Source organism: Schistocerca nitens, chromosome 8 (assembly GCF_023898315.1).
Source record: "Schistocerca nitens isolate TAMUIC-IGC-003100 chromosome 8, iqSchNite1.1, whole genome shotgun sequence".
NCBI lineage: Eukaryota > Metazoa > Arthropoda > Insecta > Orthoptera > Acrididae > Schistocerca > Schistocerca nitens.
In genome coordinates, this window is record NC_064621.1 from 24,530,930 (window position 1) to 24,545,952 (window position 15,023).

General features: G+C 48.2%; 30 non-coding genes across 30 annotated transcripts; all 30 read left to right on the plus strand.

The window, feature by feature from the left end:
* Window positions 1-12: 12 nt before the first annotated feature.
* Trnat-agu (transfer RNA threonine (anticodon AGU)) lies at window positions 13-84 on the plus strand. The gene has a single exon. It is a non-coding gene; the product is annotated as a tRNA-Thr (tRNA).
* Window positions 85-638: 554 nt separating this feature from the next.
* Trnar-ucg (transfer RNA arginine (anticodon UCG)) lies at window positions 639-711 on the plus strand. The gene has a single exon. It is a non-coding gene; the product is annotated as a tRNA-Arg (tRNA).
* A 439-nt stretch (window positions 712-1,150) lies between these two features.
* Trnak-cuu (transfer RNA lysine (anticodon CUU)) lies at window positions 1,151-1,223 on the plus strand. The gene has a single exon. It is a non-coding gene; the product is annotated as a tRNA-Lys (tRNA).
* Window positions 1,224-1,544: 321 nt separating this feature from the next.
* Trnat-agu (transfer RNA threonine (anticodon AGU)) lies at window positions 1,545-1,616 on the plus strand. Its single transcript has one exon. It is a non-coding gene; the product is annotated as a tRNA-Thr (tRNA).
* Window positions 1,617-2,158: 542 nt separating this feature from the next.
* Trnar-ucg (transfer RNA arginine (anticodon UCG)) lies at window positions 2,159-2,231 on the plus strand. Its single transcript has one exon. It is a non-coding gene; the product is annotated as a tRNA-Arg (tRNA).
* A 439-nt stretch (window positions 2,232-2,670) lies between these two features.
* Window positions 2,671-2,743, plus strand: Trnak-cuu (transfer RNA lysine (anticodon CUU)). The gene has a single exon. It is a non-coding gene; the product is annotated as a tRNA-Lys (tRNA).
* A 321-nt stretch (window positions 2,744-3,064) lies between these two features.
* Trnat-agu (transfer RNA threonine (anticodon AGU)) lies at window positions 3,065-3,136 on the plus strand. Its single transcript has one exon. It is a non-coding gene; the product is annotated as a tRNA-Thr (tRNA).
* Window positions 3,137-3,684: 548 nt separating this feature from the next.
* Trnar-ucg (transfer RNA arginine (anticodon UCG)) lies at window positions 3,685-3,757 on the plus strand. The gene has a single exon. It is a non-coding gene; the product is annotated as a tRNA-Arg (tRNA).
* A 439-nt stretch (window positions 3,758-4,196) lies between these two features.
* On the plus strand, window positions 4,197-4,269 carry Trnak-cuu (transfer RNA lysine (anticodon CUU)). Its single transcript has one exon. It is a non-coding gene; the product is annotated as a tRNA-Lys (tRNA).
* Window positions 4,270-4,590: 321 nt separating this feature from the next.
* Window positions 4,591-4,662, plus strand: Trnat-agu (transfer RNA threonine (anticodon AGU)). The gene has a single exon. It is a non-coding gene; the product is annotated as a tRNA-Thr (tRNA).
* A 548-nt stretch (window positions 4,663-5,210) lies between these two features.
* Trnar-ucg (transfer RNA arginine (anticodon UCG)) lies at window positions 5,211-5,283 on the plus strand. The gene has a single exon. It is a non-coding gene; the product is annotated as a tRNA-Arg (tRNA).
* Window positions 5,284-5,722: 439 nt separating this feature from the next.
* Trnak-cuu (transfer RNA lysine (anticodon CUU)) lies at window positions 5,723-5,795 on the plus strand. Its single transcript has one exon. It is a non-coding gene; the product is annotated as a tRNA-Lys (tRNA).
* Window positions 5,796-6,116: 321 nt separating this feature from the next.
* Trnat-agu (transfer RNA threonine (anticodon AGU)) lies at window positions 6,117-6,188 on the plus strand. The gene has a single exon. It is a non-coding gene; the product is annotated as a tRNA-Thr (tRNA).
* Window positions 6,189-6,739: 551 nt separating this feature from the next.
* On the plus strand, window positions 6,740-6,812 carry Trnar-ucg (transfer RNA arginine (anticodon UCG)). The gene has a single exon. It is a non-coding gene; the product is annotated as a tRNA-Arg (tRNA).
* Window positions 6,813-7,251: 439 nt separating this feature from the next.
* On the plus strand, window positions 7,252-7,324 carry Trnak-cuu (transfer RNA lysine (anticodon CUU)). The gene has a single exon. It is a non-coding gene; the product is annotated as a tRNA-Lys (tRNA).
* Window positions 7,325-7,645: 321 nt separating this feature from the next.
* Window positions 7,646-7,717, plus strand: Trnat-agu (transfer RNA threonine (anticodon AGU)). Its single transcript has one exon. It is a non-coding gene; the product is annotated as a tRNA-Thr (tRNA).
* A 536-nt stretch (window positions 7,718-8,253) lies between these two features.
* Trnar-ucg (transfer RNA arginine (anticodon UCG)) lies at window positions 8,254-8,326 on the plus strand. The gene has a single exon. It is a non-coding gene; the product is annotated as a tRNA-Arg (tRNA).
* A 439-nt stretch (window positions 8,327-8,765) lies between these two features.
* Window positions 8,766-8,838, plus strand: Trnak-cuu (transfer RNA lysine (anticodon CUU)). The gene has a single exon. It is a non-coding gene; the product is annotated as a tRNA-Lys (tRNA).
* A 321-nt stretch (window positions 8,839-9,159) lies between these two features.
* Trnat-agu (transfer RNA threonine (anticodon AGU)) lies at window positions 9,160-9,231 on the plus strand. The gene has a single exon. It is a non-coding gene; the product is annotated as a tRNA-Thr (tRNA).
* A 548-nt stretch (window positions 9,232-9,779) lies between these two features.
* Window positions 9,780-9,852, plus strand: Trnar-ucg (transfer RNA arginine (anticodon UCG)). The gene has a single exon. It is a non-coding gene; the product is annotated as a tRNA-Arg (tRNA).
* A 439-nt stretch (window positions 9,853-10,291) lies between these two features.
* Trnak-cuu (transfer RNA lysine (anticodon CUU)) lies at window positions 10,292-10,364 on the plus strand. Its single transcript has one exon. It is a non-coding gene; the product is annotated as a tRNA-Lys (tRNA).
* A 321-nt stretch (window positions 10,365-10,685) lies between these two features.
* Trnat-agu (transfer RNA threonine (anticodon AGU)) lies at window positions 10,686-10,757 on the plus strand. Its single transcript has one exon. It is a non-coding gene; the product is annotated as a tRNA-Thr (tRNA).
* Window positions 10,758-11,305: 548 nt separating this feature from the next.
* Window positions 11,306-11,378, plus strand: Trnar-ucg (transfer RNA arginine (anticodon UCG)). The gene has a single exon. It is a non-coding gene; the product is annotated as a tRNA-Arg (tRNA).
* Window positions 11,379-11,817: 439 nt separating this feature from the next.
* On the plus strand, window positions 11,818-11,890 carry Trnak-cuu (transfer RNA lysine (anticodon CUU)). The gene has a single exon. It is a non-coding gene; the product is annotated as a tRNA-Lys (tRNA).
* Window positions 11,891-12,211: 321 nt separating this feature from the next.
* On the plus strand, window positions 12,212-12,283 carry Trnat-agu (transfer RNA threonine (anticodon AGU)). Its single transcript has one exon. It is a non-coding gene; the product is annotated as a tRNA-Thr (tRNA).
* Window positions 12,284-12,840: 557 nt separating this feature from the next.
* Trnar-ucg (transfer RNA arginine (anticodon UCG)) lies at window positions 12,841-12,913 on the plus strand. Its single transcript has one exon. It is a non-coding gene; the product is annotated as a tRNA-Arg (tRNA).
* A 439-nt stretch (window positions 12,914-13,352) lies between these two features.
* Trnak-cuu (transfer RNA lysine (anticodon CUU)) lies at window positions 13,353-13,425 on the plus strand. Its single transcript has one exon. It is a non-coding gene; the product is annotated as a tRNA-Lys (tRNA).
* Window positions 13,426-13,746: 321 nt separating this feature from the next.
* On the plus strand, window positions 13,747-13,818 carry Trnat-agu (transfer RNA threonine (anticodon AGU)). The gene has a single exon. It is a non-coding gene; the product is annotated as a tRNA-Thr (tRNA).
* Window positions 13,819-14,369: 551 nt separating this feature from the next.
* On the plus strand, window positions 14,370-14,442 carry Trnar-ucg (transfer RNA arginine (anticodon UCG)). Its single transcript has one exon. It is a non-coding gene; the product is annotated as a tRNA-Arg (tRNA).
* A 439-nt stretch (window positions 14,443-14,881) lies between these two features.
* On the plus strand, window positions 14,882-14,954 carry Trnak-cuu (transfer RNA lysine (anticodon CUU)). The gene has a single exon. It is a non-coding gene; the product is annotated as a tRNA-Lys (tRNA).
* The last annotated feature ends 69 nt before the right edge of the window (window positions 14,955-15,023 follow it).

Below are 15,023 nucleotides of genomic sequence, written 5' to 3' on the forward strand. Positions count from 1 at the left end.
GCGCTAGGAGGCGCCTCCTTAGCTCAGTGGCAGAGCGCTGGTCTAGTAAACCAGAGGTCGTGAGTTCGATCCTCACAGGAGGCAAATGAATTTTGTAAAAGCCCCTCCCACCGTGGCCCTTTCGAAAAAAGCGGTCAAGGATAAAACAAATTATAAATGGGTGCGGTATTTAAGAAATGCTCTCGCAAATGAATAGTGCGAATGGTGCTATTAAAGTAGGCACCAGAAACTGCTGCTTTTGGGAGTCTCCGGAGAATGCCGACGTGAAATACTTGGTTCTTGTGATGTATTTTCTACCCCTGATAGAGACCCTCGCGGTTGTCGTCGTCGTCGTCGTCGTCGTCGTCGGCGCCGCCGCCGCCGCTTTGGTAATAGCGGCAACTCGCCATTGTATCTCATAGGGTGAGGTACCTTCTGCAACCGACTGAGATGGCACTAAGCGATTGAAGCTGATTTGCACGCTCTTGTTTGATGAGCGTCATAAGGGCTTGAATGTAACTTGCGATGGGACACAGCAAGAAGTAGCGTCGCATTTTTAGTACTGAAATTGGAGAATTGCGTCAAAGATGGTAAATTCATTCCGGGAAGTGCACAAATGGCGATAATGAGGTGTGTTTGGGGAAGCGTATTGCGCCAGTGACCGTGTGGCCTAATGGATAAGGCGTCGGACTTCGGATCCGAAGATTGCAGGTTCGAATCCTGTCACGGTCGAGTTTTTCCAGTTCTGCAAAAGATGCATGCTGTTTTACTGTGCTGTTTGAGTACTACAAAACTAGTTGAAAGTTGCTGCTGTCCGCTTCCTGGCTGCAAACCGGCGTCTACCTGAAGCTCAAGCAAGACAAGGGTGATGTGTAGCGAAATTTTCGGCACAGAGCCGTTCAGGAGAGTTTTTGTTGGAACTACTGCGTCTGATTCAGGGCCCAAGAGCTACGCCACAGGCGTCTGCGCACAGTCGAGCATGTGTGTTGAATAATGGTGCTGATAGCCACGTATCATTTGAAGCAGATTTGATGCCTTTCGGAGACAATTTTTCATTGAATAGGATTGTAGCTCATTTGTGGCAGCAGGAAATAAGCTGTAGTCAAAAGGATCTTCCATAGATGGTCGCAGGTCCCATCAGTATTGTATGGCTCGTAAAGCATTGTGTGGAGCCCGGCTAGCTCAGTCGGTAGAGCATGAGACTCTTAATCTCAGGGTCGTGGGTTCGAGCCCCACGCTGGGCGGTGCAAAATTTTGTGTCTACGCGGATGCAACCTGCGCCCCTCTCGTGAGCCTTGCGTAATGAACGTAACGGGTTACGACGATGCCTAGCTTCGTATGAATATCAGAGGAATGGTATTTGAAGCTGAAAGTAACTCTGAAATGAAATAAATGTGTTGTTTTGGAATTTTAGGTGTACATCGATATCGTGTGAGATGTGTAGGAAAGCAGCAGCTGTGCTAACTAAATGCAAATAATGGTCGCTAATGCGGTGCGTTTCCAGCTGAAGATCTCCGATTCACTAGTCCATAAGAACAAAGTACCCGAAAAGCGCGCTAGGAGGCGCCTCCTTAGCTCAGTGGCAGAGCGCTGGTCTAGTAAACCAGAGGTCGTGAGTTCGATCCTCACAGGAGGCAAATGAATTTTGTAAAAGCCCCTCCCACCGTGGCCCTTTCGAAAAAAGCGGTCAAGGATAAAACAAATTATAAATGGGTGCGGTATTTAAGAAATGCTCTCGCAAATGAATAGTGCGAATGGTGCTATTAAAGTAGGCACCAGAAACTGCTGCTTTTGGGAGTCTCCGGAGAATGCCGACGTGAAATACTTGGTTCTTGTGATGTATTTTCTACCCCTGATAGAGACCCTCGCGGTTGTCGTCGTCGTCGGCGGCGCCGCCGCCGCCGCTTTGGTAATAGCGGCAACTCGCCATTGTATCTCATAGGGTGAGGTACCTTCTGCAACCGACTGAGATGGCACTAAGCGATTGAAGCTGATTTGCACGCTCTTGTTTGATGAGCGTCATAAGGGCTTGAATGTAACTTGCGATGGGACACAGCAAGAAGTAGCGTCGCATTTTTAGTACTGAAATTGGAGAATTGCGTCAAAGATGGTAAATTCATTCCGGGAAGTGCACAAATGGCGATAATGAGGTGTGTTTGGGGAAGCGTATTGCGCCAGTGACCGTGTGGCCTAATGGATAAGGCGTCGGACTTCGGATCCGAAGATTGCAGGTTCGAATCCTGTCACGGTCGAGTTTTTCCAGTTCTGCAAAAGATGCATGCTGTTTTACTGTGCTGTTTGAGTACTACAAAACTAGTTGAAAGTTGCTGCTGTCCGCTTCCTGGCTGCAAACCGGCGTCTACCTGAAGCTCAAGCAAGACAAGGGTGATGTGTAGCGAAATTTTCGGCACAGAGCCGTTCAGGAGAGTTTTTGTTGGAACTACTGCGTCTGATTCAGGGCCCAAGAGCTACGCCACAGGCGTCTGCGCACAGTCGAGCATGTGTGTTGAATAATGGTGCTGATAGCCACGTATCATTTGAAGCAGATTTGATGCCTTTCGGAGACAATTTTTCATTGAATAGGATTGTAGCTCATTTGTGGCAGCAGGAAATAAGCTGTAGTCAAAAGGATCTTCCATAGATGGTCGCAGGTCCCATCAGTATTGTATGGCTCGTAAAGCATTGTGTGGAGCCCGGCTAGCTCAGTCGGTAGAGCATGAGACTCTTAATCTCAGCGTCGTGGGTTCGAGCCCCACGCTGGGCGGTGCAAAATTTTGTGTCTACGCGGATGCAACCTGCGCCCCTCTCGTGAGCCTTGCGTAATGAACGTAACGGGGTACGACGATGCCTAGCTTCGTATGAATATCAGAGGAATGGTATTTGAAGCTGAAAGTAACTCTGAAATGAAATAAATGTGTTGTTTTGGAATTTTAGGTGTACATCGATATCGTGTGAGATGTGTAGGAAAGCAGCAGCTGTGCTAACTAAATGCAAATAATGGTCGCTAATGCGGTGCGTTTCCAGCTGAAGATCTCCGATTCACTAGTCCATAAGAACAAAGTACCCGAAAAGCGCGCTAGGAGGCGCCTCCTTAGCTCAGTGGCAGAGCGCTGGTCTAGTAAACCAGAGGTCGTGAGTTCGATCCTCACAGGAGGCAAATGAATTTTGTAAAAGCCCCTCCCGCCGTGGCCCTTTCGAAAAAAGCGGTCAAGGATAAAACAAATTATAAATGGGTGCGGTATTTAAGAAATGCTCTCGCAAATGAATAGTGCGAATGGTGCTATTAAAGTAGGCACCAGAAACTGCTGCTTTTGGGAGTCTCCGGAGAATGCCGACGTGAAATACTTGGTTCTTGTGATGTATTTTCTACCCCTGATAGAGACCCTCGCGGTTGTCGTCGTCGTCGTCGTCGTCGGCGCCGCCGCCGCCGCTTTGGTAATAGCGGCAACTCGCCATTGTATCTCATAGGGTGAGGTACCTTCTGCAACCGACTGAGATGGCACTAAGCGATTGAAGCTGATTTGCACGCTCTTGTTTGATGAGCGTCATAAGGGCTTGAATGTAACTTGCGATGGGACACAGCAAGAAGTAGCGTCGCATTTTTAGTACTGAAATTGGAGAATTGCGTCAAAGATGGTAAATTCATTCCGGGAAGTGCACAAATGGCGATAATGAGGTGTGTTTGGGGAAGCGTATTGCGCCAGTGACCGTGTGGCCTAATGGATAAGGCGTCGGACTTCGGATCCGAAGATTGCAGGTTCGAATCCTGTCACGGTCGAGTTTTTCCAGTTCTGCAAAAGATGCATGCTGTTTTACTGTGCTGTTTGAGTACTACAAAACTAGTTGAAAGTTGCTGCTGTCCGCTTCCTGGCTGCAAACCGGCGTCTACCTGAAGCTCAAGCAAGACAAGGGTGATGTGTAGCGAAATTTTCGGCACAGAGCCGTTCAGGAGAGTTTTTGTTGGAACTACTGCGTCTGATTCAGGGCCCAAGAGCTACGCCACAGGCGTCTGCGCACAGTCGAGCATGTGTGTTGAATAATGGTGCTGATAGCCACGTATCATTTGAAGCAGATTTGATGCCTTTCGGAGACAATTTTTCATTGAATAGGATTGTAGCTCATTTGTGGCAGCAGGAAATAAGCTGTAGTCAAAAGGATCTTCCATAGATGGTCGCAGGTCCCATCAGTATTGTATGGCTCGTAAAGCATTGTGTGGAGCCCGGCTAGCTCAGTCGGTAGAGCATGAGACTCTTAATCTCAGCGTCGTGGGTTCGAGCCCCACGCTGGGCGGTGCAAAATTTTGTGTCTACGCGGATGCAACCTGCGCCCCTCTCGTGAGCCTTGCGTAATGAACGTAACGGGGTACGACGATGCCTAGCTTCGTATGAATATCAGAGGAATGGTATTTGAAGCTGAAAGTAACTCTGAAATGAAATAAATGTGTTGTTTTGGAATTTTAGGTGTACATCGATATCGTGTGAGATGTGTAGGAAAGCAGCAGCTGTGCTAACTAAATGCAAATAATGGTCGCTAATGCGGTGCGTTTCCAGCTGAAGATCTCCGATTCACTAGTCCATAAGAACAAAGTACCCGAAAAGCGCGCTAGGAGGCGCCTCCTTAGCTCAGTGGCAGAGCGCTGGTCTAGTAAACCAGAGGTCGTGAGTTCGATCCTCACAGGAGGCAAATGAATTTTGTAAAAGCCCCTCCCGCCGTGGCCCTTTCGAAAAAAGCGGTCAAGGATAAAACAAATTATAAATGGGTGCGGTATTTAAGAAATGCTCTCGCAAATGAATAGTGCGAATGGTGCTATTAAAGTAGGCACCAGAAACTGCTGCTTTTGGGAGTCTCCGGAGAATGCCGACGTGAAATACTTGGTTCTTGTGATGTATTTTCTACCCCTGATAGAGACCCTCGCGGTTGTCGTCGTCGTCGTCGTCGTCGGCGCCGCCGCCGCCGCTTTGGTAATAGCGGCAACTCGCCATTGTATCTCATAGGGTGAGGTACCTTCTGCAACCGACTGAGATGGCACTAAGCGATTGAAGCTGATTTGCACGCTCTTGTTTGATGAGCGTCATAAGGGCTTGAATGTAACTTGCGATGGGACACAGCAAGAAGTAGCGTCGCATTTTTAGTACTGAAATTGGAGAATTGCGTCAAAGATGGTAAATTCATTCCGGGAAGTGCACAAATGGCGATAATGAGGTGTGTTTGGGGAAGCGTATTGCGCCAGTGACCGTGTGGCCTAATGGATAAGGCGTCGGACTTCGGATCCGAAGATTGCAGGTTCGAATCCTGTCACGGTCGAGTTTTTCCAGTTCTGCAAAAGATGCATGCTGTTTTACTGTGCTGTTTGAGTACTACAAAACTAGTTGAAAGTTGCTGCTGTCCGCTTCCTGGCTGCAAACCGGCGTCTACCTGAAGCTCAAGCAAGACAAGGGTGATGTGTAGCGAAATTTTCGGCACAGAGCCGTTCAGGAGAGTTTTTGTTGGAACTACTGCGTCTGATTCAGGGCCCAAGAGCTACGCCACAGGCGTCTGCGCACAGTCGAGCATGTGTGTTGAATAATGGTGCTGATAGCCACGTATCATTTGAAGCAGATTTGATGCCTTTCGGAGACAATTTTTCATTGAATAGGATTGTAGCTCATTTGTGGCAGCAGGAAATAAGCTGTAGTCAAAAGGATCTTCCATAGATGGTCGCAGGTCCCATCAGTATTGTATGGCTCGTAAAGCATTGTGTGGAGCCCGGCTAGCTCAGTCGGTAGAGCATGAGACTCTTAATCTCAGCGTCGTGGGTTCGAGCCCCACGCTGGGCGGTGCAAAATTTTGTGTCTACGCGGATGCAACCTGCGCCCCTCTCGTGAGCCTTGCGTAATGAACGTAACGGGGTACGACGATGCCTAGCTTCGTATGAATATCAGAGGAATGGTATTTGAAGCTGAAAGTAACTCTGAAATGAAATAAATGTGTTGTTTTGGAATTTTAGGTGTACATCGATATCGTGTGAGATGTGTAGGAAAGCAGCAGCTGTGCTAACTAAATGCAAATAATGGTCGCTAATGCGGTGCGTTTCCAGCTGAAGATCTCCGATTCACTAGTCCATAAGAACAAAGTACCCGAAAAGCGCGCTAGGAGGCGCCTCCTTAGCTCAGTGGCAGAGCGCTGGTCTAGTAAACCAGAGGTCGTGAGTTCGATCCTCACAGGAGGCAAATGAATTTTGTAAAAGCCCCTCCCGCCGTGGCCCTTTCGAAAAAAGCGGTCAAGGATAAAACAAATTATAAATGGGTGCGGTATTTAAGAAATGCTCTCGCAAATGAATAGTGCGAATGGTGCTATTAAAGTAGGCACCAGAAACTGCTGCTTTTGGGAGTCTCCGGAGAATGCCGACGTGAAATACTTGGTTCTTGTGATGTATTTTCTACCCCTGATAGAGACCCTCGCGGTTGTCGTCGTCGTCGTCGTCGTCGTCGGCGCCGCCGCCGCCGCTTTGGTAATAGCGGCAACTCGCCATTGTATCTCATAGGGTGAGGTACCTTCTGCAACCGACTGAGATGGCACTAAGCGATTGAAGCTGATTTGCACGCTCTTGTTTGATGAGCGTCATAAGGGCTTGAATGTAACTTGCGATGGGACACAGCAAGAAGTAGCGTCGCATTTTTAGTACTGAAATTGGAGAATTGCGTCAAAGATGGTAAATTCATTCCGGGAAGTGCACAAATGGCGATAATGAGGTGTGTTTGGGGAAGCGTATTGCGCCAGTGACCGTGTGGCCTAATGGATAAGGCGTCGGACTTCGGATCCGAAGATTGCAGGTTCGAATCCTGTCACGGTCGAGTTTTTCCAGTTCTGCAAAAGATGCATGCTGTTTTACTGTGCTGTTTGAGTACTACAAAACTAGTTGAAAGTTGCTGCTGTCCGCTTCCTGGCTGCAAACCGGCGTCTACCTGAAGCTCCAGCAAGACAAGGGTGATGTGTAGCGAAATTTTCGGCACAGAGCCGTTCAGGAGAGTTTTTGTTGGAACTACTGCGTCTGATTCAGGGCCCAAGAGCTACGCCACAGGCGTCTGCGCACAGTCGAGCATGTGTGTTGAATAATGGTGCTGATAGCCACGTATCATTTGAAGCAGATTTGATGCCTTTCGGAGACAATTTTTCATTGAATAGGATTGTAGCTCATTTGTGGCAGCAGGAAATAAGCTGTAGTCAAAAGGATCTTCCATAGATGGTCGCAGGTCCCATCAGTATTGTATGGCTCGTAAAGCATTGTGTGGAGCCCGGCTAGCTCAGTCGGTAGAGCATGAGACTCTTAATCTCAGGGTCGTGGGTTCGAGCCCCACGCTGGGCGGTGCAAAATTTTGTGTCTACGCGGATGCAACCTGCGCCCCTCTCGTGAGCCTTGCGTAATGAACGTAACGGGTTACGACGATGCCTAGCTTCGTATGAATATCAGAGGAATGGTATTTGAAGCTGAAAGTAACTCTGAAATGAAATAAATGTGTTGTTTTGGAATTTTAGGTGTACATCGATATCGTGTGAGATGTGTAGGAAAGCAGCAGCTGTGCTAACTAAATGCAAATAATGGTCGCTAATGCGGTGCGTTTCCAGCTGAAGATCTCCGATTCACTAGTCCATAAGAACAAAGTACCCGAAAAGCGCGCTAGGAGGCGCCTCCTTAGCTCAGTGGCAGAGCGCTGGTCTAGTAAACCAGAGGTCGTGAGTTCGATCCTCACAGGAGGCAAATGAATTTTGTAAAAGCCCCTCCCACCGTGGCCCTTTCGAAAAAAGCGGTCAAGGATAAAACAAATTATAAATGGGTGCGGTATTTAAGAAATGCTCTCGCAAATGAATAGTGCGAATGGTGCTATTAAAGTAGGCACCAGAAACTGCTGCTTTTGGGAGTCTCCGGAGAATGCCGACGTGAAATACTTGGTTCTTGTGATGTATTTTCTACCCCTGATAGAGACCCTCGCGGTTGTCGTCGTCGGCGCCGCCGCCGCCGCTTTGGTAATAGCGGCAACTCGCCATTGTATCTCATAGGGTGAGGTACCTTCTGCAACCGACTGAGATGGCACTAAGCGATTGAAGCTGATTTGCACGCTCTTGTTTGATGAGCGTCATAAGGGCTTGAATGTAACTTGCGATGGGACACAGCAAGAAGTAGCGTCGCATTTTTAGTACTGAAATTGGAGAATTGCGTCAAAGATGGTAAATTCATTCCGGGAAGTGCACAAATGGCGATAATGAGGTGTGTTTGGGGAAGCGTATTGCGCCAGTGACCGTGTGGCCTAATGGATAAGGCGTCGGACTTCGGATCCGAAGATTGCAGGTTCGAATCCTGTCACGGTCGAGTTTTTCCAGTTCTGCAAAAGATGCATGCTGTTTTACTGTGCTGTTTGAGTACTACAAAACTAGTTGAAAGTTGCTGCTGTCCGCTTCCTGGCTGCAAACCGGCGTCTACCTGAAGCTCAAGCAAGACAAGGGTGATGTGTAGCGAAATTTTCGGCACAGAGCCGTTCAGGAGAGTTTTTGTTGGAACTACTGCGTCTGATTCAGGGCCCAAGAGCTACGCCACAGGCGTCTGCGCACAGTCGAGCATGTGTGTTGAATAATGGTGCTGATAGCCACGTATCATTTGAAGCAGATTTGATGCCTTTCGGAGACAATTTTTCATTGAATAGGATTGTAGCTCATTTGTGGCAGCAGGAAATAAGCTGTAGTCAAAAGGATCTTCCATAGATGGTCGCAGGTCCCATCAGTATTGTATGGCTCGTAAAGCATTGTGTGGAGCCCGGCTAGCTCAGTCGGTAGAGCATGAGACTCTTAATCTCAGGGTCGTGGGTTCGAGCCCCACGCTGGGCGGTGCAAAATTCTGTGTCTACGCGGATGCAACCTGCGCCCCTCTCGTGAGCCTTGCGTAATGAACGTAACGGGTTACGACGATGCCTAGCTTCGTATGAATATCAGAGGAATGGTATTTGAAGCTGAAAGTAACTCTGAAATGAAATAAATGTGTTGTTTTGGAATTTTAGGTGTACATCGATATCGTGTGAGATGTGTAGGAAAGCAGCAGCTGTGCTAACTAAATGCAAATAATGGTCGCTAATGCGGTGCGTTTCCAGCTGAAGATCTCCGATTCACTAGTCCATAAGAACAAAGTACCCGAAAAGCGCGCTAGGAGGCGCCTCCTTAGCTCAGTGGCAGAGCGCTGGTCTAGTAAACCAGAGGTCGTGAGTTCGATCCTCACAGGAGGCAAATGAATTTTGTAAAAGCCCCTCCCACCGTGGCCCTTTCGAAAAAAGCGGTCAAGGATAAAACAAATTATAAATGGGTGCGGTATTTAAGAAATGCTCTCGCAAATGAATAGTGCAAATGGTGCTATTAAAGTAGGCACCAGAAACTGCTGCTTTTGGGAGTCTCCGGAGAATGCCGACGTGAAATACTTGGTTCTTGTGATGTATTTTCTACCCCTGATAGAGACCCTCGCGGTTGTCGTCGTCGTCGTCGTCGTCGTCGGCGCCGCCGCCGCTTTGGTAATAGCGGCAACTCGCCATTGTATCTCATAGGGTGAGGTACCTTCTGCAACCGACTGAGATGGCACTAAGCGATTGAAGCTGATTTGCACGCTCTTGTTTGATGAGCGTCATAAGGGCTTGAATGTAACTTGCGATGGGACACAGCAAGAAGTAGAGTCGCATTTTTAGTACTGAAATTGGAGAATTGCGTCAAAGATGGTAAATTCATTCCGGCAAGTGCACAAATGGCGATAATGAGCTGTGTTTGGGGAAGCGTATTGTGCCAGTGACCGTGTGGCCTAATGGATAAGGCGTCGGACTTCGCATCCGAAGGTTGCAGGTTCGAATCCTGTCACGGTCGAGTTTTTCCAGTTCTGCAAAAGATGCATGCTGTTTTACTGTGCTGTTTGAGTACTACAAAACTAGTTGAAAGTTGCTGCTGTCCGCTTCCTGGCTGCAAACCGGCGTCTACGTGAAGCTCAAGCAAGACAAGGGTGATGTGTAGCGAAATTTTCGGCACAGAGCCGTTCAGGAGAGTTTTTGTTGGAACTACTGCGTCTGATTCAGGGCCCAAGAGCTACGCCACAGGCGTCTGCGCACAGTCGAGCATGTGTGTTGAATAATGGTGCTGATAGCCACGTATCATTTGAAGCAGATTTGATGCCTTTCGGAGACAATTTTTCATTGAATAGGATTGTAGCTCATTTGTGGCAGCAGGAAATAAGCTGTAGTCAAAAGGATCTTCCATAGATGGTCGCAGGTCCCATCAGTATTGTATGGCTCGTAAAGCATTGTGTGGAGCCCGGCTAGCTCAGTCGGTAGAGCATGAGACTCTTAATCTCAGCGTCGTGGGTTCGAGCCCCACGCTGGGCGGTGCAAAATGTTGTGTCTACGCGGATGCAACCTGCGCCCCTCTCGTGAGCCTTGCGTAATGAACGTAACGGGGTACGACGATGCCTAGCTTCGTATGAATATCAGAGGAATGGTATTTGAAGCTGAAAGTAACTCTGAAATGAAATAAATGTGTTGTTTTGGAATTTTAGGTGTACATCGATATCGTGTGAGATGTGTAGGAAAGCAGCAGCTGTGCTAACTAAATGCAAATAATGGTCGCTAATGCGGTGCGTTTCCAGCTGAAGATCTCCGATTCACTAGTCCATAAGAACAAAGTACCCGAAAAGCGCGCTAGGAGGCGCCTCCTTAGCTCAGTGGCAGAGCGCTGGTCTAGTAAACCAGAGGTCGTGAGTTCGATCCTCACAGGAGGCAAATGAATTTTGTAAAAGCCCCTCCCGCCGTGGCCCTTTCGAAAAAAGCGGTCAAGGATAAAACAAATTATAAATGGGTGCGGTATTTAAGAAATGCTCTCGCAAATGAATAGTGCGAATGGTGCTATTAAAGTAGGCACCAGAAACTGCTGCTTTTGGGAGTCTCCGGAGAATGCCGACGTGAAATACTTGGTTCTTGTGATGTATTTTCTACCCCTGATAGAGACCCTCGCGGTTGTCGTCGTCGTCGTCGTCGTCGGCGCCGCCGCCGCCGCTTTGGTAATAGCGGCAACTCGCCATTGTATCTCATAGGGTGAGGTACCTTCTGCAACCGACTGAGATGGCACTAAGCGATTGAAGCTGATTTGCACGCTCTTGTTTGATGAGCGTCATAAGGGCTTGAATGTAACTTGCGATGGGACACAGCAAGAAGTAGCGTCGCATTTTTAGTACTGAAATTGGAGAATTGCGTCAAAGATGGTAAATTCATTCCGGGAAGTGCACAAATGGCGATAATGAGGTGTGTTTGGGGAAGCGTATTGCGCCAGTGACCGTGTGGCCTAATGGATAAGGCGTCGGACTTCGGATCCGAAGATTGCAGGTTCGAATCCTGTCACGGTCGAGTTTTTCCAGTTCTGCAAAAGATGCATGCTGTTTTACTGTGCTGTTTGAGTACTACAAAACTAGTTGAAAGTTGCTGCTGTCCGCTTCCTGGCTGCAAACCGGCGTCTACCTGAAGCTCAAGCAAGACAAGGGTGATGTGTAGCGAAATTTTCGGCACAGAGCCGTTCAGGAGAGTTTTTGTTGGAACTACTGCGTCTGATTCAGGGCCCAAGAGCTACGCCACAGGCGTCTGCGCACAGTCGAGCATGTGTGTTGAATAATGGTGCTGATAGCCACGTATCATTTGAAGCAGATTTGATGCCTTTCGGAGACAATTTTTCATTGAATAGGATTGTAGCTCATTTGTGGCAGCAGGAAATAAGCTGTAGTCAAAAGGATCTTCCATAGATGGTCGCAGGTCCCATCAGTATTGTATGGCTCGTAAAGCATTGTGTGGAGCCCGGCTAGCTCAGTCGGTAGAGCATGAGACTCTTAATCTCAGGGTCGTGGGTTCGAGCCCCACGCTGGGCGGTGCAAAATTCTGTGTCTACGCGGATGCAACCTGCGCCCCTCTCGTGAGCCTTGCGTAATGAACGTAACGGGTTACGACGATGCCTAGCTTCGTATGAATATCAGAGGAATGGTATTTGAAGCTGAAAGTAACTCTGAAATGAAATAAATGTGTTGTTTTGGAATTTTAGGTGTACATCGATATCGTGTGAGATGTGTAGGAAAGCAGCAGCTGTGCTAACTAAATGCAAATAATGGTCGCTAATGCGGTGCGTTTCCAGCTGAAGATCTCCGATTCACTAGTCCATAAGAACAAAGTACCCGAAAAGCGCGCTAGGAGGCGCCTCCTTAGCTCAGTGGCAGAGCGCTGGTCTAGTAAACCAGAGGTCGTGAGTTCGATCCTCACAGGAGGCAAATGAATTTTGTAAAAGCCCCTCCCACCGTGGCCCTTTCGAAAAAAGCGGTCAAGGATAAAACAAATTATAAATGGGTGCGGTATTTAAGAAATGCTCTCGCAAATGAATAGTGCAAATGGTGCTATTAAAGTAGGCACCAGAAACTGCTGCTTTTGGGAGTCTCCGGAGAATGCCGACGTGAAATACTTGGTTCTTGTGATGTATTTTCTACCCCTGATAGAGACCCTCGCGGTTGTCGTCGTCGTCGTCGTCGTCGTCGTCGTCGTCGGCGCCGCCGCCGCTTTGGTAATAGCGGCAACTCGCCATTGTATCTCATAGGGTGAGGTACCTTCTGCAACCGACTGAGATGGCACTAAGCGATTGAAGCTGATTTGCACGCTCTTGTTTGATGAGCGTCATAAGGGCTTGAATGTAACTTGCGATGGGACACAGCAAGAAGTAGAGTCGCATTTTTAGTACTGAAATTGGAGAATTGCGTCAAAGATGGTAAATTCATTCCGGCAAGTGCACAAATGGCGATAATGAGCTGTGTTTGGGGAAGCGTATTGTGCCAGTGACCGTGTGGCCTAATGGATAAGGCGTCGGACTTCGCATCCGAAGGTTGCAGGTTCGAATCCTGTCACGGTCGAGTTTTTCCAGTTCTGCAAAAGATGCATGCTGTTTTACTGTGCTGTTTGAGTACTACAAAACTAGTTGAAAGTTGCTGCTGTCCGCTTCCTGGCTGCAAACCGGCGTCTACGTGAAGCTCAAGCAAGACAAGGGTGATGTGTAGCGAAATTTTCGGCACAGAGCCGTTCAGGAGAGTTTTTGTTGGAACTACTGCGTCTGATTCAGGGCCCAAGAGCTACGCCACAGGCGTCTGCGCACAGTCGAGCATGTGTGTTGAATAATGGTGCTGATAGCCACGTATCATTTGAAGCAGATTTGATGCCTTTCGGAGACAATTTTTCATTGAATAGGATTGTAGCTCATTTGTGGCAGCAGGAAATAAGCTGTAGTCAAAAGGATCTTCCATAGATGGTCGCAGGTCCCATCAGTATTGTATGGCTCGTAAAGCATTGTGTGGAGCCCGGCTAGCTCAGTCGGTAGAGCATGAGACTCTTAATCTCAGCGTCGTGGGTTCGAGCCCCACGCTGGGCGGTGCAAAATGTTGTGTCTACGCGGATGCAACCTGCGCCCCTCTCGTGAGCCTTGCGTAATGAACGTAACGGGGTACGACGATGCCTAGCTTCGTATGAATATCAGAGGAATGGTATTTGAAGCTGAAAGTAACTCTGAAATGAAATAAATGTGTTGTTTTGGAATTTTAGGTGTACATCGATATCGTGTGAGATGTGTAGGAAAGCAGCAGCTGTGCTAACTAAATGCAAATAATGGTCGCTAATGCGGTGCGTTTCCAGCTGAAGATCTCCGATTCACTAGTCCATAAGAACAAAGTACCCGAAAAGCGCGCTAGGAGGCGCCTCCTTAGCTCAGTGGCAGAGCGCTGGTCTAGTAAACCAGAGGTCGTGAGTTCGATCCTCACAGGAGGCAAATGAATTTTGTAAAAGCCCCTCCCGCCGTGGCCCTTTCGAAAAAAGCGGTCAAGGATAAAACAAATTATAAATGGGTGCGGTATTTAAGAAATGCTCTCGCAAATGAATAGTGCGAATGGTGCTATTAAAGTAGGCACCAGAAACTGCTGCTTTTGGGAGTCTCCGGAGAATGCCGACGTGAAATACTTGGTTCTTGTGATGTATTTTCTACCCCTGATAGAGACCCTCGCGGTTGTCGTCGTCGTCGTCGTCGTCGTCGGCGCCGCCGCCGCCGCTTTGGTAATAGCGGCAACTCGCCATTGTATCTCATAGGGTGAGGTACCTTCTGCAACCGACTGAGATGGCACTAAGCGATTGAAGCTGATTTGCACGCTCTTGTTTGATGAGCGTCATAAGGGCTTGAATGTAACTTGCGATGGGACACAGCAAGAAGTAGCGTCGCATTTTTAGTACTGAAATTGGAGAATTGCGTCAAAGATGGTAAATTCATTCCGGGAAGTGCACAAATGGCGATAATGAGGTGTGTTTGGGGAAGCGTATTGCGCCAGTGACCGTGTGGCCTAATGGATAAGGCGTCGGACTTCGGATCCGAAGATTGCAGGTTCGAATCCTGTCACGGTCGAGTTTTTCCAGTTCTGCAAAAGATGCATGCTGTTTTACTGTGCTGTTTGAGTACTACAAAACTAGTTGAAAGTTGCTGCTGTCCGCTTCCTGGCTGCAAACCGGCGTCTACCTGAAGCTCAAGCAAGACAAGGGTGATGTGTAGCGAAATTTTCGGCACAGAGCCGTTCAGGAGAGTTTTTGTTGGAACTACTGCGTCTGATTCAGGGCCCAAGAGCTACGCCACAGGCGTCTGCGCACAGTCGAGCATGTGTGTTGAATAATGGTGCTGATAGCCACGTATCATTTGAAGCAGATTTGATGCCTTTCGGAGACAATTTTTCATTGAATAGGATTGTAGCTCATTTGTGGCAGCAGGAAATAAGCTGTAGTCAAAAGGATCTTCCATAGATGGTCGCAGGTCCCATCAGTATTGTATGGCTCGTAAAGCATTGTGTGGAGCCCGGCTAGCTCAGTCGGTAGAGCATGAGACTCTTAATCTCAGGGTCGTGGGTTCGAGCCCCACGCTGGGCGGTGCAAAATTCTGTGTCTACGCGGATGCAACCTGCGCCCCTCTCGTGAGCCTTGCGTAATGAACGTAAC